Below are 14795 nucleotides of genomic sequence, written 5' to 3'. Positions count from 1 at the left end.
ACCCTGCGGGAACCCCCCCCCGCCCCGCCGGCCGGTGGTTGTGTCTGCTGGGGACCCTGCGGAGCCGCCAGCTTTCGTGAGTGGGGATGTGCCTTTGGAATTGTCATTCAAAGGGTAGATGAGCACAGCTCGGCTTCAGCCGGGACGCCTCTGTGCCTTTAGTTTTTGTTTTTCCCTCACCTTCCCTTTCGTGCGGAGCGGCCCGGCCCGGGACGGGGGGGTGTGGGTGTGTGTGCTGAGGGAACACCTCGTACCCAGCAGCCTGCTCCGTGCCGCTGCTCCTTGTCCCTGCATTTATATACGATACACAAATGTAAAGCAAACGGGGGGGGTGCGTGGGAGCAGGAGCGGCTGGGGGCTCCCGGGCCGGGCCTGACGCCTGCAGCGCCTCACGCTTTCCCGCTCCCGTCGCGCCGCCATCTTGGGCGCGGGCAGTGAAGCCGCCGCACTGAGGCCGTGCCCCGTGCCGCCGGGGAGGAGGGGAGCTGGTCGCTCTGGGAGCCGCTCTTGGGAAGCGGGCGGCGCACCCCGCCGAGGAGGGGGAGTTAACGTCCTTCGAGTCCTCCTCCTCGGGTACCGGCGCCGTTCGGGCGGTGGCTGATGAGGTGTCTGTGGTGGGGCGGGGAGAGCGTGGCCGCTGTGCCCTCACTAGAGATGGCGGCGGGGCGGTCTCTGGCGCGGACAGGACGGCGGCCGCGGGGAGCGGCGCTCCAGCCCTATCTGTGATAATAAGAATTAAAAGTGTGTGGGGAAGGAATATATTAGTGGAAGATTCCCCAGCTTATTTATTAGAGACAAACGTTTTACAGGCTCTGGGTGTGGAAGCACAGTTACTGCCTGGGGGGGTGATAAGGAGAAAATTTGAGAGCTATTCTATTACCTGGAAGTTTGTGTTGGTTTTGGCCAGGGTGGAGTTAATGTTCTTTGTGGTACCTAGTATGGGACTATGTTTTTTGATTCGTGCTAAAAGCAGTGTTGATAATACAGAGATGTTTTTGGTACTGTTGAGCAATGCTTGCACAGGGTGGCCTGTTCTGCCTCCCACACTGCTCCACCAGCAAGTGGGCTGGGGGGAAGCGACAGCCAGTGGCACACTTATCTAAGCTCTTAGAGCCAGTGTCTTGAGTGTGTGCAAACTGCAGCAGGCACCGCTCTTCTGGTGAAAGAAAGCAGGAAATTAAACCCTGCTGCTTTCCTGAGGAGAGATGACAATGGGCTGCACCTCCTCATAGATGGGACTTCAGGGATAATTCAGGGGAAAAGACACAATGGGTGTGCCATCGTTGAAGGTGTGAGTGGTGAAATAAGAAACGGGCAGGTTACCTAATAACTGGTCAGCTCAAACATGCCAGCTATACGCTGTCAATCAGGCACTGCAAATGTTAGATGGAAAAGAAGGTACCATCTGTAACGGTTCTAGATATGCATTTGGAGTAGTGCACACCTTTGGGAAAATCTGGGAAGAATGGGGTCTAATGAATAGCAAAGGGAAAGAATTGGTTTGTGAAGAACCAGTTGGACAAGTGTTACATAATCTGATGTCACCAATAGAAGTGGCTGTAGTGCATGATGTCCATTGGGACATCAGAGGGGAAACTCCTTTTGTGTCAGGGGAGATTGGTTATCAGATGAAATGGCCTGAGAAGCAGCCTTAAAACCTGAAGTGATAACTGTAAGTTATCTCACGCTTGAGGTCCTGGCCTCACAGGAAATTCCAGTTTTTGATGAAAAATAAGAAGAAGTCCTCCAAGAATTAGGAACCAGGGAACAGAGTGGGAAATGGGTACTCCCAGATGGTAGAGAAATGTTAAATAAGCAAACCATGAGGGAGGTATCAGCGATTCTACATCAGGAGAGTTATTGGGGAACACAAGCAATGTGTGACATAATACGGGAATTTATAGTATAGCCAAGCAAATTTGTGAAAGATGGGTGGTTTGTAAAAGAAGAAATAAAAAGGCACTTAAAAAGCAGCCTGCAGGAGGGCAGGGTCCAAGTTTACAACTCTCTCAAAATATTCAAGGTGATTTGCCTGTAGCTGGTGGAATTAAATACATACTAGTGTTGGTTGATCACCTTGCCAGATGGGGAGAAGCTTTCCTCCTGAGCACTGCCGCAGCAGCAGTGGTAGCAAAAGTTTAAGAACAGGTGGACCTCCACAGTTTGAAACTAAGGATTTATTTCTCAAAAACTGTATACTCGGGTTGTCTTGCCTATCTTCTCTCAGGCACAAGGCCTTCTGGCACAAACTCTGCCTTTAGAGTTTTCAGCTCACAAGTTTCAGCCTGAAAACTGGGTCCTGGTCAAATCCTGGAAAGAAACGGAAGCTTCAGCCAGATTGGGAAGGAGCATTTCAAGTTCTGCTGCTCACCGAGACAGTGGTACGACCAGCTGAGAAAGGGTGGACTCATTAGACACGGATTAAAGAGCCAATGGAACCTCCAAAGGACAATGACGAGTGGCAAGTATTGACAACTGATGACCCCCTTCGACTAAAGATACAGAGATGAAAATGAAATGAAACCTTTGGGGATTGTTAATCCTGTGTATGTAGAATTTACAAATGGGTTACTTAACAAACGTCACTGAAACTGAAGGTTCCCTAACAATTTGAGTAGATGATTGCCACATCCTTAACTGTGGGGATGTACAGAGCTGAAGAGAATGGAGTTATGAAAAGAAACGTGTCCAAGGGGCCTGAGTCTAAGGATGATTTAAAGAAGTGCACAGTTTTTGTTACTGTCTCTCATTGCCCCTCCTGGTACAGTGTTATTTGGAGCACAGAGTTTAGGGGATGGACAGTGAGCAATGAACGGTTATAGAGTTGCAAAGAAAAATGACCCTATCTAAAGGACAGTCTCTCCCAGGATGTGAGTCTCTGCAGTGCAACCCTTTGCTAATTGCAAGACAGAGAGCAGATGATTCAGTAAGTGGGGTTTATGGATCACAAATAGACATTAGTAGAAAAGATGCCCTGGGAAGGTTCAAAATATATGGAGGTACAAATGCCTGGGTAGAATGGATCAAATATATGGTGCAAAGCCTAAACGAGCAATTGCTATGCCTGTGCAGCAGGAAGGCCTGTGGCCCAAGTGGTACCCTTCCCTCTGGGGTGGAGCGAAGATTGACAGGGGATGGAGTGCGTCTTAGCCTTATGCCAAGACTCTACGGCATGGAGAAATAAGTCGTGTCATACTCTCTCCCTACTGTTTCCAGCTTTGCAGGGAAAAATATCAAAATTCCCCTGGCATTTTCAGGAATAATTGGAAATCATACTGCCTGTCTCTCACGACGCGGCAGGAATGATACCAAGTTCCTAGGAACATGAGTAGGTGTGCAGAGACACGGGAAGTTGGTCCTCATATGTCCTCAAATGCTTCTTGAGTGGATCTTTGGTGGTACTGTGGGAAGATGACACTTCATTCCATTTTATCCCCCACTGGGAAGGTACCTGTGACGTCGTACAATTGGAAATTCCTTTTACCCTGGCATTTGAACCCTGTGATCCATCAGGGCAACAGAAAAAGGAGTTGAGGGCTTTCCTCTGATGACAGGGTTTATTTCAATTAGATTGGGGTCCCCAGAGGAGTCCCCAAGGAACACAAAGCAAGAAGTCAAGTTAGCTGCGGGTTCTGAGTCCTTTTTGTTTTGGTAGGTAACTACAAACAAGAATGTAGACGGGATAAATAACATTTATTTATAAGTTATACTAGACAAGCAGTTAAATGAATCACCAAGCAATTAGATGCTACTAGTAGAATGGCATGGGAAAATAACATGGTCCCAGATACGATGTTGGCAGAAAAAGGTGATATATGTCTAACCACAGCTTCAGCAGAAGAATTGGCTGAGAATTCAGGTGTAGATAGTCCACTCATGGGATTGTTAGAATCTTGGTTTGGAATATTGAGAGAAATTACTTCTTTAATCGAAGTAACAGAAGCACTGATTTCTATAGCGTGCTACATCATTGCGTGTCTGCGAGGACTTGTTCAACACCTTATTGGACAGCTCTATCAAAGCAAGTGCCTTTAGGGCCACTGCCATGCTCAGATAAAATGATCCTGCTAAAAGAACAAGAAGAAAGAAAGAACAGCAAATGCATAACTCCAGAAGAAAAACGTGAAATCGTGTTGTCTAGGCTTGAAGCCACCTATACAACTGTATCATAAGAAAATGCAAAACCTCCTCCATTTCAGTCCTGCAGCTCAGCACTAGTTTTTCCTCTTCCCTCCCTTTGTCCTGCTCCCTTTGCTTTCTCCCTTTGTTCCATATCCTTCTGCACAAAACCACCGTGACTCAGCCTAAGTAGATCTGCCGCTTATTCTTTTGTACTGCCAGCAGATTGTGGAAGTAGAGTATAAAACCCATCCTTATGGAGAGATCTTTGCATTTTAGGCTTAGTCTAAGTGTCTCAAGTAGCCGGGGTTTTTGTTTGGGCCTAATCCATCAGGTCTGATGGCTTCCCTGCTCGTCTCCAGATGTATGTGGTAGAAAATATAAAGCAAGGAAACGTCCTTTGGCCCAGCCTTGCCTTATTTCCTTCTCATCCTGTTCTCTGTCCCAGCCTCTCTCACTGACCCCTCATCTGGCTGCATGTCTCTTCTTTCCTCTCTCCTTTTCTCAAACTCTCCTGCTTCCTGGCTTTTGTCTTTCCATTCCTCCATTTCAGTCCTGCAGCCCCGCACTAGATTTTCCTCTTCCCTCCCTTTGGCTTGCTCCCTTCGCTTTCTCCCTTTGTTCCATATCCTTCTTTCCGACTTGTCTCTTGGAGACTTTTGGCCACGCTGGACCCAAGTCTGGGCATGTTTTGGAAACTTTTCCGAGGCCTCGCTGCTGACAGGGGGGACAGCAGGCAGTGACAGGCCCGGGGCTGACAGGCTCCCCCTCCCCTAGGGGGCGCTCGGCTGCCACACCCAGCTGACATAGAACCTTTGTCACAATGCCCGCTACCGTGGGGAGGATGCGGGCACTCTGCGGGTGACAGGGACACAGCAGGACTTGGTGTCAGCTCAGCAAGTTCTCAGTTCCCCAAAGAAGCTGAATGAGGTGTGTTTAATACAGTAAGGTGTTACGTATTCATAATGACCCCAGGAACGCCTCTACATATTCATAACCTTTCCCGCTTCTTCTTAAAATGAGTCCCAGGTGATCATTTCCGTAGTCTCCTCCTTGACCCCTCCCTGTTGCACCTGCGCAGTGCCATCTGGTGGTCTTGAGGAGGGTCTTTGGATGAAGGCTCCTTCAGCCTCGTCACAGTGACCTCTTTACCTTTGGCTCATTATGTTGAGTGGACTGGAACCCAAGCTGCCAAGTCGATTGAAATCAGACTGGTTCCCCCTTTTGCTGTAAATCTTTGTTATCTCGTCTTCTCAAGTTTACATCTAGGTGCTGTAAAACCTCTTACCTTGGCATTCGACGAGGTTCTGTTTTTTCTTAACATAATGGGTTAGTTAGTTAGTTAGTTCCCTCTGTCAGTTCCCCCCTTTTCGGGAAGGTTAGTAAATTCTTGTACTAACGTGATGATTCCCTATTTAACCTTTTCTCGGACCACAAGTAAGAAGGCTGCTTCGACAGGAGAAGACTTATCTTTCTCCCTCAAAGAACAAACAAATTCTCATGTTGAACAAAACATTCGTGTTGCTCTTCTGGGGCAGCTGATGACCGGGTGGCTGGTGCCCCGGCAGCAATGGCATCTGTTGGGCTGCAGCGGGAGCTCGCGCTCTTTGGCGTGGTGACCCCGCTCACTGCAGTTCCTAGCGCTTTCCTTTTGGGTTTCTTCTTCCCAGTGCGATGGCCAGGTCCAGTTTGGTGTTATCTTTTAAAATCATTAGTTTATACCCCGTTCCTTTTGCTGCCATTTCAGGATCTGTAGGCGTGCCTGAGATTTGCATGGCTTGGACTACTGAATGTATTAACCGAACAAAGCAGGGGGTCATACGTGGCACAAACAGTAAACCCAGAAATGCACATACTATCGTGAAGCCTATTTTCTTCCACCAGGCTCCCCCAAATAAGTTACCCCACCAATGGCTAGTAAGTATAGAATTCCATTTCTGTACTGGTACATGTGCAACGCGTTTTATCTCCTCTGCTATTTTCATTATGGCTTCCCCATCGTTATCTCTTTCCAAACAACACTCCGAAGTATTCAGTTTCCCACAGACGCCCCCCTCTCTTCAGCTAAAAGCCAATCTCACGCTCCCTGATTTTGGTACACTGCAGCTCTGGTCTGAGACAATTGTCTCGCTATGAGATTCGGTGCCTCAGCCGTCTGGTTGCTTATTATTTCAACCACTGCTTGCAACCGAATAATTTGGTTTAGCATATATATAGGGGTACGGGATCCCCAGTTTCCATCTTGGGCCCATGTGGCTGGATCATAGTATTCAAATATTCTTTGTGCAGGCCATTCACCATCTTTCCAAGTTTGCATTCCTCCTATGGGGCATTTATTAAACTCCTCTCTGTTTCAAGTTTTGTCTTGCACTCCCCCTCCATCTGAATAGCCCCTCCTACCAGCTTGTGTAAAACAGATCCTCTGTTCTCCCCTAGGGCAGGAGGCAGAGCCTACAGCGAGTCCACCTTTCTCTAGGTTAGTTGCTACCCATAATTTCTGCCCTTGGATTTCACACTTCTCCAATTTTGTTCTATCATAACATCCAGAATTAATACGAGTGTGATAATGTAGAACATACTGGGTTAGTCTTCCTATTCTCACACGCTCGTAGCACTTGGTACAGGGATTAGCCAGGCTAAGTTGGGAAGAATAAGTCACCGCTCCTGGCAAGAGGATCAGGTCCAGGTTTCCACGCTCTCTGGCCGAGCAGGTTGCAGCCGGCAGCCGAGTTCGTCGTCTTCTCGGCAGCGAGGGCCGTGTCCCCGCCTTTCCTGTTTTTGTCGTTAGCGTGGCGATTATCGTTTCCCAACTCTTGGCCTTCACTTCCCAGGAACAACAGGAGCAACACGGAATTCGGTTTCTCTGTCTGCACTCTATTCTTTTCATCACTGGTGGACTCTCTAAATTCCCATTCACCCCTTCAGTAAATACCTCCCACCATTCTTGGCTATTCTTTTTCTCTTCTTCCAGTGGCAACTGGAATCCTCAACCGAGCTCTGGTTTCCTGATCTTGTGTTCTTAGACATTTCTTACACAATCCTGTTGGTAAGTTCCCTTTGTGGATATGCTTATACCACAGTCCATTTACAACCCCGAGTCAACTTCAATTTCAGTTTGCCCGGTTCTTGAGATACTTTCAAGGTTCTTTCTTCCGTCAGGGGTTCTTTAGCTTGAGAGACGTGTGTCCATCTTTTCTCTGCCCTCCAAACAGCTGGTTCTGTAGTTAACAAAACAAGAAAAAGGCCATGAGGAAAGAAAGGGAAAAGGGGCGAGATCCTCGTGATCTCCCACTTTTATATGAAGTATTCACGTGAACAGAATGTTATTCACCATTGCTCAGTCGCTCAGTCATCAGTTTTCTCATTGCCCCCCTCGCGAGATGTCCATCCGTGCTTATCAATAAGTTTGCATTCCCTTGCTAGGTTTAACCAAAACATGTGTTGGGTTCTCCAGGAAAATGCAGCTGACATGAAGGCTTTAGCTGACAGGCAAATTCACTAAAAGAGAAACTTGTTTTTAACAAAACCAGGACATAAACGTAGCAATGGAATAAAAACTTATTGATAAGCACGGATGGACATCTCACGAGAGGGGCAACGAGAAACTGATGACCAACTGTGTATAACATTCCATTCACGTGAATACTTCATATAAAAGCGGGAGATCACGAGGATCTCGTCCCTTTTCCTTCCCTTTTGCCTTTTTCCTTCCCTTCTGCTCATGGCCGACATCAGGAGAGGACCTTGCTGGTCGTCCCTGCGAACTGAGGCCAGTGAGAGACTGAATCCAGCTCCGGTTGGCTGCAGAGTCCAATCCAGGACTTTGGGTGCTGGCTCTGCAGTTGCTGAGACTTTCAAGATTGGTTTTGTATATTTGTGTTATTTTCTCTGTTCTTATCAGTAGCATTAGCAAAACATCTTGAACTTTTCCAACTCTCTTCTCTCTGTCCTTCTTTCCCTCTCAATCACCTGTGCTGAGTGGGAAGGGGGGAGAGGGAGGGGCAAAAGGGGGAAGTGGGGGGGAGAGGAGGTTGACAACACATCTGCCAGGGTTTGATTGTCACCCCGCAATCTTAACCCTCGACACCAGCCTATCTCCATTTCCCTGCCCACCTCTATGTCCAGGCCTCCTGGGCACTGGTGCCCTCTGCGAGGAAAAAGTGGGTGGCCCTGTGGCATCCCCGGGGATTTTGGGCCATGAAGGCACCCAAGAGTGGCCGTGAGCAGGCGAGCAGGTGCCACCTGCCAGCGATGCCCTGACCACTCAGGACAAGGAGCCTGGACCTTCCTGTGGTCTCAGGGGAGGCGCCCACCGCAGTGGCCCAGGAGGGAGGGGCCGCAGCTTTTGTTGGCTTTTGTTCACTTTTAAGAGAGGCCTTTGGAGGAGTCAGGTGGGAATCAGGAGCTCCCTGCCGCAGGTTCCCTGTACACTGCCTTTTAGGGAGTTTCATTTGCAGACAAACGATTAAACTCCACTGCTCCATCAGATGAAGTGAAAAGATCAAATGCAGAACTTCAGAACATCACTTTGTGGAGCAGCAGTGTCTACATTCATGGCAATCTATCCAAGACAAACTTACACTCAGAGGTGCCCCAACAATATCACTCCTGTTACACAGTTCTAGCACAAATGCCCAAGTATTTAAGGACAAGAAAAGGAATCATTTAGCTGCACAGAACTGTCTTCCAAATGTATGGAATGTATTGGTTTGGGTATTTCTTTGAAGCCCCAACTCACAAGAAAGAAACAGCACCAAGTTTAACAATAACGGTTTCTCAGTGGTTTTTGAGAACTTTTCCAAAAACCATTAGGCAAAAAAAAAAGCATTGAAAAACAAGAGCTGAGTGATACAATGTGAAAATGGCAAAAACCACACTCCAAACAATTGTTATTGCAAGAAACAGAAATCACACACAAGCTGTACAAACATACACGTTACCGGCTCTGGACAGACAGACGCACACCACGGCAGCACGTTCAGCTGTGCAAACCTTGAACCCACACGATCTAAAACCAATCTGACATTATCTGTACAACACAAAGTCAGACCGGAAATATTCTGGCGCATTCACAATGAAATACAATGTGTTGCTGGGCACAAACACCAATATTCACATCAGAACTGTGCAAACCATGGCATTACTCGCTTTGGATTTACAACACAGCCTATGTTTTACTGGAAAACACATTATGTAAATGTTTGGAAAGTTAATACAAGGCTACATTGTTTAGAATTCAGTGTAGTGTGTAGGGAAAACAGTGAGAACGTGTGTTTTTCGTGCTGCTTTTGACAGGCTGTGTCTCATCTCGGTGTACTAAATGTGGCTTTTCTTCCGTATGCACAGCGAGTACAGACCCCTGGTTTTGGGATAACAGTTGTATCACCCAGATGGACACCAATCAAAGCCTTGCCCAGCCCAGCTCGCTGGAGCAGCGGGGCGGGTGCCGATGGGGCTCCAGCCGCACTGCCCTGTTTGTCAGGAGCCCCAGCGGTGCCTCCACCCGGCTGAGCAGCGAGCGGCCCAAAGGCGCAAGGCTAAAATCGAGATATTGTCTTGAATGAATGTAATTGTGATCTGTTTGTATATTTGAGCTTGGCATGCGGTTTGCGTGTCTGAGCTCAGCCTTTTACTTCGCACGTTTATATTTGGTACCAAAAGAATTTTGTTCGGGGAGATAATTACAAAATGAGAACCGGTTCCATTATTAAAGTGCCACCGCGCTCCCCGTTCAGATGCATCTGTACACATGAGAGTAAATGAGAGGGGGAAGTGATGTGAATGTGAAATTCTGGGTTAGCTGTGTTGCAGTCAGTGTTGTTCTGCGCACAGACTGATCTGGGTCTGAAATTAGTGTAAGAAACTACAAAAGGGAGGAGCTGAGGGATGTAACTATTGCTCAGCTAATTGAAATTGCATATGAAGTTTATAGTCGCAGGAACTAAATGAAGAGAGAAAGAGATTTTAAATCAGACTCTGCCTTTAGGGTTTCCGATTCATAAAATACAACCTGGGGATAAAGTACTAATTAAAACCTGGAAAGAGGAAACTCTGACCCCACGATGGGAAGGACCTTTTCTTGCCTTATTAACTACAGAACCAGCCGTTCGGACTGCAGAGAAAGGGTGGACACACGGCTCTTGAGTTAAAGGACCACGGACGGGAGAAAGAACCTGGGGAGTAACCCAAGGACCAGGGGAATTGAAATTGAAATGGACACGGGATTGGTGATGTAACCACTATCAGCACTGTTAATGTGAATGTCCAGTACAAAGAGTGAATCGCCCGTGCACCCAGCGCTGTTTGGCTTGTGCTCTAACGAACACGTGTTCAAGGAATACAGTTAAGGAATTGGATTAAATGTTGTTTATCCATAGAAAAAGCGTAAGCTACGTATTTCAGTTCCTCATTTGCAAAAATGCTGTAATTCTGTGCAGCACGACCCCTCATCTTTATCTCTCTATCTTTCCACCTCTTTCTGGCATTAACAACGCCCAGATCAAACCTCTCAGCACAGACACTGAGAAATGCCCGCGGCCCATGCTCTGTCAGTTCCTTGGAGCTGCTGCTGTTCTGAGATCCCAGGAGGAGAAACTTCTCTTCAGCCGAGTTTAACACGGAACCTGTTCTCAGCAGCCGAGCCTTCTCCTCTGTGCAAGGGCAGCAAACCGCAGGTTTGGAACCCACAGCCCCTCAGTCCCGCTGCAGCCAGCGAGGAGGCGACGAACGAGCGCGGACACCGAGTCCGCCCGCGGGACGCGCCGGTCGCGCTTTGTGCTGCGGGGTCAGCGGTGCGGAGGGCGGGGAGGAGCTCATCTGAGAGCTGAGGCTGACCTGCAGTTCAGGGGGTTTTCCACTCTCTGAGCCACCATGACGGCACGGCTGCCAGAGACTTTGTTATTTTAATAACTGCTCAACTCATTCACATTTCGTATAAAAATTTGGCGGGTCAGGCGAATAATCGGACAGCTCTGTCGGGGTCCTGCCGGCAGCGCCGCTCGGCTCGCCCCTCCCGGTGACGCAATTTCCGGCTACAGGGCTGGGGCGAGCGGAGGCTGCTGAGCGGGTCCGGGGGGGCGAGCGGCGGGTCCGGGAGAGAGAGCGGCGGGTCCGGGGGGCCGAGCGGCGGGTCCGGGGCGGGGAGCGGCGGGTCCGGGGGGGCGAGCGGCGGGTCCGGGGCGGGGAGCGGCGGGTCCGGGGGGGCGAGCGGCGGGTCCGGGGCGGGGAGCGGCGGGTCCGGGGGGGCGAGCGGCGGGTCCGGGGGGGCGAGCGGCGGGTCCGGGGGAGCGAGCGGCGGGTCCGGGGGGGCGAGCGGCGGGTCCGGGGCGGGGAGCGGCGGGTCGGGATGGGGGCGGGAGAGGCGCCCGCGGTCGGGGCGCGCGCACAAAGATCCGTGTGCGAACGGGCCCTTGGAGACCCCGGTCCCGGGAACCCCCGGAGCTGAGCCCACAGCTGCCGGTCTCTTGGTGCTTTGTGCAGGTGACAGCGCAGAGGCCGCCATGAGAAACCCGGGTGTCCCCAGCACGTTCCTGTTGGAGCAGCGCGTGGCCTGTGCAGCTTCGTGTGGGCCAAGGGAGGCGGCTGTGTCCGTGCTGGCTCAGGTCGGTGCAGCTGCGCTTGGATTTAGAGCAGTGACCCTGGCTGGCTGGTTGAGCCTTGGGGGTTGTTTATTGCTGAGAATGGCAGGGGTCTCTTCAGCAGGTCTTGAATTGCTGTGCACTTTACCCTGCAAGAAGGGTTCATTTTCAGTGTTATTCATTCAGCGTAGCTCTCTCCATTGTATGGATAAGTTTTCCCGCTCTCAAAGGTTCCCTCTCCATTTGGTGGTTGAATTTCTCAGCGTCTCTTCTGCCGTTTGTTTTCCTTCTCCTGCAAAGTGGGGTGGGAAGGAGAAGGCAAAAGGCTCCGCTGCTTCCAGGCGGGGACTTGGTTGCTTGTATAACGTATGTCTGGTTCATCTCGAAGTAGACAGAGAAGAGTGGTGTTAGAAATCAATCAGCTGCCTCCTGTTGGAGGGACAAAGTGTGTTGGATTTGAAGGCGTTGGGCAGGACAGGAAGAGCTGCCTTCCTGGGTCAGTGATGGGCGTTGGCATGTATTGTCTGAGCTGGAGCTGATGGCTGTCACCACTTGAGCTCTAGAATTACTCTGAGACCCAGGAATCTCCAGTTCCTTGTGGAGCTTTTCCAGGCTGTGGAAGCCCCTTTCTGTCACAGATTGTAACGCAGCCCTTGGAGAAGGGGGCACTGCTTGAGGTTCCTCAGTTTGGGCGTTGGGGAGGCGTCGTTCTTGGGCTCACGCTGGGCGTTACGAGGAGACGTTTTCACGTGAGCTGAAGGCAGCTCTGGGTACCCAAAGCTGTTAACCGGTGTTAACAAACGCTGCTGCTGAGATTTGGGGGTAAAAGTGCCACAAATGTGATTTCCCAGGGAAAACAGAGAGATTTGTCAGTGCCTGGTTGTTCCATGGCACATTGTAGTTAAGCACAGTGGTAATTTTGCATCGATTTTACACAGGATTACTGGCTCTAACAGACTGGTTGCATCAAATGAATGTTGACTTGCTGCACTGGTGGCCTTGTGAACAGCAGATGGCTTCTGGAGGGGGTGACATCTCCTGTGAGCCCAGGAGTGCTGAGCCCATCATACAGGGAACGACCTCCCCTCCCCGAGCAGGGCAGAGGACCCAGGGGTCCAGGCTGCCTGTCTGTGCTCCTCCCCTGCCCCAACACCAAAATACGTTCCTTGGGGACAGATGTGGGCCTGGACCAAGATGTTACATAAGATGTTTTTCCAGTAATTGTTATTAAAAACACACTAAACTCATGTGATGTTTATTTCAGTTACGTTCCCACTCGTTCACAGACCAGGCCCAAGGACATTCACACATGCCATGCACTTGGGGGCGGTTATCCGGCCCGAGATCCCATTCTCACGAGTCTGGGCTATAACTTTTTACAGTTATGAGAAACGTACTTCAAAGTACTCTGTCCAAGGCCCGTTCTATGTTATTATGTTAGTATTATGTCTTTGACCGTCCAGATGGTCATGTTAGTATTGATCTTCGTTTATCATCCAGGTGGCTGGAACCGCACATCTTGCTTTTCCACATTTACTTTCCAAGAGGCTGCTGAACTGTGGCAAGGTGTTGCTGCCTGTACGGAGAACATGGTTGTAAAAGTACATCATGGAGATGCTCACACAGCCCAGAGTCAGCCACTGAAGAATATCAAAGCAAACACAGGTATGTCCCTGAAGGGCTGCCAGCTCTGCAGGGACAGAAATCGGGTCTTGGGAATCTGAGATCCCTCTTCTGCTCCAGTCAGTGAGCACAGACTGGTGCTGGAAACCGCTCAACATCCAGGTCGCCCGGGCAGCAGCCACTGAGACTGGAGTTATAAACCCATTGATTCCCCCACTGTCACACTGCCCCACAGTGCCCAGAGGATGCTGACCAGGGCCCCCAGGATGGGGATGTTTGGGCCAGGGGTGCAGTGAAGGGAACCCCGCGCCCCGCAAAAAGCCAGGGAGAGCTGCAAGGCGGGCGGGGGAGAGGGCAGGGGAGGCCGTGCCCCTGGGGACACAGCTCCATCCCCCAGCTGCTCTGAGCCCTGCTCCGGCAGGACTCCCCAGGCTGTCCCGAAGCAGAGCGGCACCCCGGCTGTCCAGCTGCTCCCCTGGGACCCCCCGGCCTCTGGGCTCCAGCCTGTGCCCAGGGCAGCCAGGGAGCCCCAGGCGTGCGGGTGCCCCAGGACCTGCTCCTCCCCGCTGCCCCAGCACTGCCCTTCTCTGTGGGCTCTGCCCGCTGCCAGGGCTGGGGGAGCCCAGGCTTCCAGGCTGCTTTAACTGCCCTGGATCCCCTGATCGGTCACTCTGTGAGGCACCGATCTTGGTGAACGGGCTTCTTGTGGCATGGGCCCTGGGCAAACAGAGCTTATCAGAGCCGCTGTGGGAGCAAACATCCCTCCTCGTGCCAGGGGAGCTCTGTCCTGCAATGAGCTCCGAGCGGCTGCCTGGGAACAAGAGCCCGCTTCATCACGTCCCTCTGGATGGCCACGTCCTGCTCAGGGACAGCGCTGGCCTGGGCCAAGGATGGGGGCATTGAAGGGACGCTCGGTGGGGACAAGGGCCTTTGGTGAGCTGTGGCCAAGTCCCAGGAAGGGACAGGGCTGGAGCCAGAGCCTTGTTGGGGACAGGGACACTGGGACCCACCATGTGGGATCAGCTCTACAGGGCGGGACCCAGGTTGTCTGGGAGGGCGCAGTGACCCCGGACAGGGACAGGTGAGAGCCAGGGCAGGGGATGTTCCCTCTGCTCTGTTCTCAGCTGTGGCTGCAGACTGGACCAGTTGGGGGCTGGCGGTGCAAGGGAAATGGGGTGGGCTGGAGCTGGGCACTGACACCACCCCAGCACTTCCCCCAAGCCCAGCCCTCCTCTCCCAGAGCCCAGGATTCACCAGTGCTCCCCATTGGCAGCGCCACCAGTGACTGAGGATCCCAGTCACCAGCTGTCCACATTGCCCCAGCTGTCCTCCCACCTCCCAGAGTTCCCTAATCCTGGGGTCCCTGGTGCCCCAAGAAGAGGAGTGACTCCCAGCCCCTCATTTATTTAAGGGGCTGGAAAGGGCTCAGAGATAATTGTGCTTAGAGACCCCAGATTTGAGGCTGGTGTCATCTCT

At 51.1% G+C, this 14795-nt stretch overlaps 1 non-coding gene across 1 annotated transcript; it reads left to right on the top strand.

Moving 5' to 3' along the window:
* The first annotated feature begins 12191 nt into the window (after positions 1 to 12191).
* LOC139826728 (small nucleolar RNA SNORD45) lies at positions 12192 to 12276 on the top strand. Its single transcript, XR_011736872.1, has one exon. It is a non-coding gene; the product is annotated as a small nucleolar RNA SNORD45 (small nucleolar RNA).
* The last annotated feature ends 2519 nt before the right edge of the window (positions 12277 to 14795 follow it).

This window comes from Patagioenas fasciata, unplaced genomic scaffold (genome assembly GCF_037038585.1).
Source record: "Patagioenas fasciata isolate bPatFas1 unplaced genomic scaffold, bPatFas1.hap1 Unplaced_1, whole genome shotgun sequence".
NCBI classification, from domain to species: domain Eukaryota; kingdom Metazoa; phylum Chordata; class Aves; order Columbiformes; family Columbidae; genus Patagioenas; species Patagioenas fasciata.
This window is presented reverse-complemented; position numbering and strand designations above follow the sequence as displayed.